At 43.7% G+C, this 6,000-nt stretch overlaps 1 protein-coding gene and 1 long non-coding RNA gene across 2 annotated transcripts in view; both read left to right on the top strand.

Annotated features, from left to right (window-relative positions):
* The first annotated feature begins 660 nt into the window (after positions 1 to 660).
* On the top strand, positions 661 to 2,884 carry LOC121016583 (uncharacterized). Its single transcript, XR_005784371.1, has 3 exons — positions 661 to 1,037; positions 1,855 to 2,033; positions 2,791 to 2,884. It is a non-coding gene; the product is annotated as an uncharacterized LOC121016583 (long non-coding RNA).
* A 195-nt stretch (positions 2,885 to 3,079) lies between these two features.
* Positions 3,080 to 6,000, top strand: part of ANKRD22 (ankyrin repeat domain 22) — a 38,571-nt gene continuing 35,650 nt past the window's right edge. Inside the window, exon 1 of the mRNA XM_040454259.1 lies at positions 3,080 to 3,353. The gene's annotated coding sequence lies outside the window, so the exon portion shown is untranslated. The remainder of the gene's footprint in view (positions 3,354 to 6,000) is intronic.

Raw genomic sequence — 6,000 nt, 5'->3', positions numbered from 1 at the left:
GAAGCAGAATCTTCAAGTTTTAGAATCAGAAGGAACCACAGGTATCATTTCGTCCGACCTCCTGACTTCACAGAAGAGGAAAGGGAAATCTTCAAGGTGGGGGTGACGTGTCAAGGTCACTGAAGACTGTGTGTGTCTGTTCCCTTACAGTCAGGAAACCCGATTGGCTCACCACCAGCTAGTGCGATTAGACTTTACCTTTATTGATTGTATGTCCTTTCCCAGGCATTATGCCAGTGGGTTTTCTTAACAGCCCTGTGAAAGGAAGGCCATGGTGAGGCCAAAGGATGAAGACTTGTGTTTCTAGAAACGGGACACAGAAAGGAAGGGGGAGAAGACTTCAGACCCGCAAACCACAAAACCATAAAAGTCAGCGTTAAAGGGGGGGGGACGCAGATGCCACGTGGAAACAAATGGGATTGGGGCTCCTGGGTGGCTCAGTCGGTTGAGTGTCCGACTTCAGCTCGGGTCATGATCTCACAGTCTGTGAGTTCCAGCCCCGTGTCGGGCTCTGTGCTGACAGCTCAGAGCCCGGGGCCTGTTTCAGATTCTGTGTCTCCCTCTCTCTCTGACCCTCCCCCGTTCATGCTTTGTCTCTCTCTGCCTCAAAAATAACTAAATGTTAAAAAAAATTAAAAAAAAAAAGAAACAAATGGGATCACACAGTATAAAGGGAGTAAGTGAACTCGTGAAAGTGGACATTAGGTGGCAGAGTCGTTGATCATGAAGAGTGGGTACTTTCAGTCGGGTGCATTGCACTTCCAAGCTGATCAATTCCTCCGAGCCTGTTTCTTGACTGGTAGATAAGGTAGAGCCCTTACGAAGATGAGATGAAACCACCTCTCTGAAGCACGTAGCAGCACGTCTAGCATAGGAAGGGATGTATGGAGGTTTTTGAGTCAAGCGATAATGTGGGCTGCAGTAAGATGCTTTTGCACTGGAGACAACAGCAGAAGAGCCGCGTGGAAACACTGACCTGGCAATCGCAAGAAATTAACCTTGAGGTGTACATTTCAGGGGTCATGCACTGAGTAGAGGTAAGTGAAATCCGGAAAATGGTTGAGGGCCTCAAAGGCAGTGAATGAGAAAGGCCTGAGGGCGGAAGACTGAGCCTCCACGGGCACTGGGCGGCAGGAGGGGGAGCGTGTTTTCCGGAAGAGGAGTGTGCGCATGCTTACACGCACCGGGTTGCAGGGAACTGGTGAGTGTTGGGGGCAGGACTGAGATGCCACCCGCAGACCAGTTACGTCAACGGAAGGCAAGAAATAGATGGGCAGTCAGTCGTAGCTTCTAACCCTAACCCTGTGGGCCCTCCGTGAATGGTCGCCGTTACTGCTCACAGTAAAAGAGAATTTCTGATTAGCAGGTCAGTCAGATGGGCAGAGTCAGCTGGAGAGGCGTCCCTGAGCTGTGTGTCCTGCAAGTTCATTGGCCACACAGAGATACAAAGCTATGTGTGTTGGGGGAGGAGTAGAGAGGGAGAGAGAGTCCTGTCTACACACTTACGGGCCATTTAGCGTGCAAATATCCAAGCTTCCTTTCCTAGAAAATGGTGATCTCGACTTGGAAGCCCCAGTTCCTCTTTCAGGCCTGATGTGAGAGCCAAAAAGAGGTTTCTACAATGCAGACTAGACTCAGGAGACAAAACGCATCTTTCAGCAGATGTTTCATTAAGCTCTGATTTAGCCTGATTAAAATCTATATTGACCGAGGCTAAGGAAGTTGTTGCTTTATGCCAGTGCCTAGAGAATGATTTAAATTCCAGAAGAGCTTGGATGATGGGGAATGGTTTTCTGTGTGATTTAAATTTCCTCTTTTTCTTTGTCATTTTTTCCAACTGCGTTATTTTTTCAGGCTTTCGGCAAAGAACCATCTATGGCTTGTATGATAATACAAATTGGAAAGTCACGAAAGAAATACGTCTCCTGTCTCACTAACACGCGGGCGTGAAAAGCCAGTTTGAAAGGGGGAGTCACCACCAAATCAGAGTGATTTGCAGAGGAGTGGACCTGGAGCATCTGGGCTTTAACCCGGTAAAACTTTGGCTTTATCTCCAACTCGTTCTTTTTTTCTCTCCTCCTTTCTCATTCCTGTCTTCCTGTTCATTGCAAAAAAAGAAAAAAAAATCTGTCCTAGAAGGATAGAGATTTTTGGTTGCTGAGAGGCTGGGCTGGGGGTCAAGCCTTTGCTTTAGGAGGCCACCTGATTGTTCTGAGGTTTTATAAAAAGCCGAGGCCCTGCAGGGAGTCTTGGGATGAGGGGATGGGGTTTGTGCCTCCGATGCTCTGGTTTAAACTAAGAACTTCCAGTGGGTGTTTTGCAGAGTAAATCTAGGAGGAGACCTTGAGATTTGGCTTTTAAAAAGCTGCTATTTCACCTGCTTCCCGTAGCGCTCTCTTTATGATGATCCGAACTTTCTTCCCCTCTCAACCCAGGCTTTAGGACGTCGGACACCATTTCTGACGGTTAATTTTATGTGTCAAGTTGACCAGGCGGAGGGATGTCCAGAGCTGGTGAAATATTGTTTCTGGATGTGTCTGTAAGGGGTGTTTCTCGACGAGATTAGCATTTGAATCATTAGACTAAGTAAAGAAGATCCTTCTCCCCATTGTAAGAGGAAGTCCCTTCTCCTTTTCTCCCCATGTAGAGTATACATAGTCCTAAATTAGAGTGTACATGCTCCTACTTAGCCCTCTTTTTTTTTCTCTCCGTGGACAGTGAACATTTCCCCACATCTTTGCATGTATTCTTACAATATAATTCTCCCCTCCAACTGTGTCTGCTCGACAGATTGCCACCAGGTGACTTCTAAATACCTAGCACTGAGGGAGATGCCATAGGAGTCCTGGATCAATCACTTGCAAGCTCTTCAAGATGAACTACCGAACTTCTCTGAGCCTCAAATGATAATAATATCTACTTTAAGGTTTGTGGGATGTTTAACTAAGACACTGCATTTAATGTATGGTTCCTGGCATATGGTAAACACTCAGCCAAGATTAAATAACGTTGTTCTCATTTGAAATACTGTTACAAAGCTTGTCTTTTTCAGTTTTTAATTTTTTGAAGTTTTAATTCTTTAGGTAATCTCTCCACCCAACATGGGGCTCGAACTCATGACCCCAAGATCAGGAGTTGCACGCTCCACTGACAGAGCCAGCCGCATGCCCCTGATTAAGCTCGTGTCGATACTTTTCAGTGACGTCTGTCATCCTAATCCTGGAGGGCTGGTCACTGCCCCGCAGAAACTCCCATGTTCTTTTCTCGGACATCATGGAGTTCAAGGGCACATGAAGGACCATGTCGGTCTAGAAAGGACCAGCCAGGCGTTCACTTAACGTCACTCAGGACACGTAAGTCTAACTTTACATTTCGTCATCGCCACGTGTGCTTTGCTCCCGTGAAACTCTATCCTCGGAAGCTCTGTGGGGAGTACATGGTCAACAAATGTATAAACTCATCAGTGGTCCTCATGAAGCCGAGCTTCCTTATATCCTAGATTAAGACAAAATCTCCCGGGTCCTAGCAACTTGCAGGCCAGGGATCCAAAACCTTCAGAAAGTGTATTATCTGGTGGGGGAGGGGAGGATTCCTGGGTAGCTCGGTAAATTAAGCTTGATTTCAGCTCAGGTCGTGAGTTGAGCCCCGCATCAGGTTCTGTGCTGACAGTGCTGAGCCTGCTCGGGATTCTCTCTCTCTCCTGCTTTGTCCCTCCCCTTCTCACTCTCTATCTCTCAAAACTAAATAAATAACCACTAAAAAAAAAGAAGTGTGTTATCTGGGGATTTAACCTCAGCTCCAGGAGCTGTGGGTGATACAGAGCCCACTTCGTTTTTCTTTAAGACTGGACTAGGAGATATCTTCTATCTGCCTTTAGTGGATGAGATGGCAGAGGGTTTACCCAACATCTAAGAGACTACGTGAACCAACAAAAATAAAGGGCAAGAAATGGATATGCATAGGCATTTTCCAATGAAGTCACAACGTCTTTAGTGTATCAGTCAGAATGTGCAGGTGTGAGTGAAAGAAACCAAGCAGAAAATATTGGCCGGAGCTGACTAACTCCACACGGGTCCAAGAATCAGGTTTGTAGACAATGCAGCCAGAGCCAATGCTGGAAACAATGATGCAAAACTGGTCTGGTAAAGGCACCACGGGTACCATTGTTCAGTTGAGTCACTGCAATTAACACTTCCGATTTCATCAACCCTGGTCATGGAACCCCGGGTTAGGAGACATTTCTCCATTGGCGCCTTGCTTTTCTTCATGTCTTACAAACAGAGGCCCTGGTTGCCTTTGTTGCAGACTATCCATCCAGGACAAAATGTGCGTATTTTAAAGAGGTGCTGTTTTTCATTATACTGAATTAACAAAGATGCTGGTGAGGGTGTGGTAAAATGGTCACTTCCATATTGACAGCATGCACAGAGGATGAATTGTCACAAACATGACTGGGAAGGTAATTCAGTGAAATGAATGACAACCTTCAAAGATTTTTTTTTTTTTCAACATTTATTTATTTTTGGGACAGAGAGAGACAGAGCATGAACGGGGGAGGGGCAGAGAGAGAGGGAGACACAGAATCGGAAACAGGCTCCAGGCTCTGAGCCATCAGCCCAGAGCCTGACGCGGGGCTCGAACTCACGGACCGCGAGATCGTGACCTGGCTGAAGTCGGACGCTTAACCGACTGCGCCACCCAGGCGCCCCTTTCAAAGATTTTTGTATCTCTAGTTTCCCAGAAACCAGATGACTAGATCTACCTTACAGACATCTTCTCAAATATAGAACGTAATTTACAGCCAAATATATTCTTCCTAGTGCTAAAAGAAACAGACCAAACATCCATAAGAGAATATAAAAATCTGTGCAGTTATATCTGCTATAGGATACTACATAGCCTGCTCCAAATAAAGGTTCGGCAGTTACCTAGAGTATATATAGCAAAATACCAATGTATGTTGGTATACATATTTGATTATAACTACATATATCCAATTTGACCGCATATCCAATTTAATTGTAACTATGTAAATGAAACACACAAAAACCTATGGAAGGAAAAAAATAACTGGATGGAAATAGACCAAAATTTTAATAGTAAAATCATATATATATACATATGGTTTTACTGTCATATATATATATAATTGTCATATATATATGAAATATATGAAATATATAATATATATGAATATGAATATATGAAAAATTTTTATAAAATGTCATATATATAATTTATATATATTATATATATATAACAGTTTTGCTGTTTTTTACTATTTATTGTTTACTGGTTTTACTGTTTTATATATATATATTGTTATATATATATACTTTTGTATATTTACTGTATAACGGTAAAACCAGTAAACAGTAAACAGTAAAAAACAGTAAAACTGTTATATGTATATATATATATATATAAATAAAACAGTATATATATATATATATATCTATCTCCTTGGAAGGTAAAGACAGTATTTCCCTATAGAACAAAGGTTAGACATGCTTACTGCCCATTATAAAAGATCCAGTGTGTTCCCCTCTGTGTTCAGGCATCTGTCTGGCCCATCTGCTTTGCTCCCATGAGAATTAGGGCCAACGGCACCTGCTGTATGTGCGAATGTTCATGATGCTTGATGTGCTTTGAGTAATAGAGCCCTGTGTCTCTGACCGAAGGGTTTAGCATCTTCTACCAGCATCCATGAAACTGGCAAGTGAGCCTATTAGCCTGTAAGTAGAGCGAAATTTCAAACCTTTAGTCCTTACACCTCGCTGCTGCTGGAATTGCTCCTTTGCTGTCTTTAGAAATGGAGGACGGTCACTAGAACGGAAATGGCAGTCTCGGCCTTTTCTCTTCTGATCTTCCGATTCTAAGTTCATGTGACAGGTGCTTCTAACTGGTGGCCCCTAGGTCATGTGATGCCTGATGTAAAGGGAGTCCGGGAAATCCAATATTTATTTTCCTATAGTTTCCGTAGTGGGAAAGTCTCCAAAC

The sequence above is a fragment of the Herpailurus yagouaroundi genome, unplaced genomic scaffold (assembly GCF_014898765.1).
Source record: "Herpailurus yagouaroundi ecotype Mexico unplaced genomic scaffold, PumYag 211, whole genome shotgun sequence".
Lineage (NCBI taxonomy): Eukaryota > Metazoa > Chordata > Mammalia > Carnivora > Felidae > Herpailurus > Herpailurus yagouaroundi.
The sequence above is the reverse complement of the archived record's forward strand: the minus strand, read 5'-3'. Positions and strand labels throughout refer to the sequence as shown.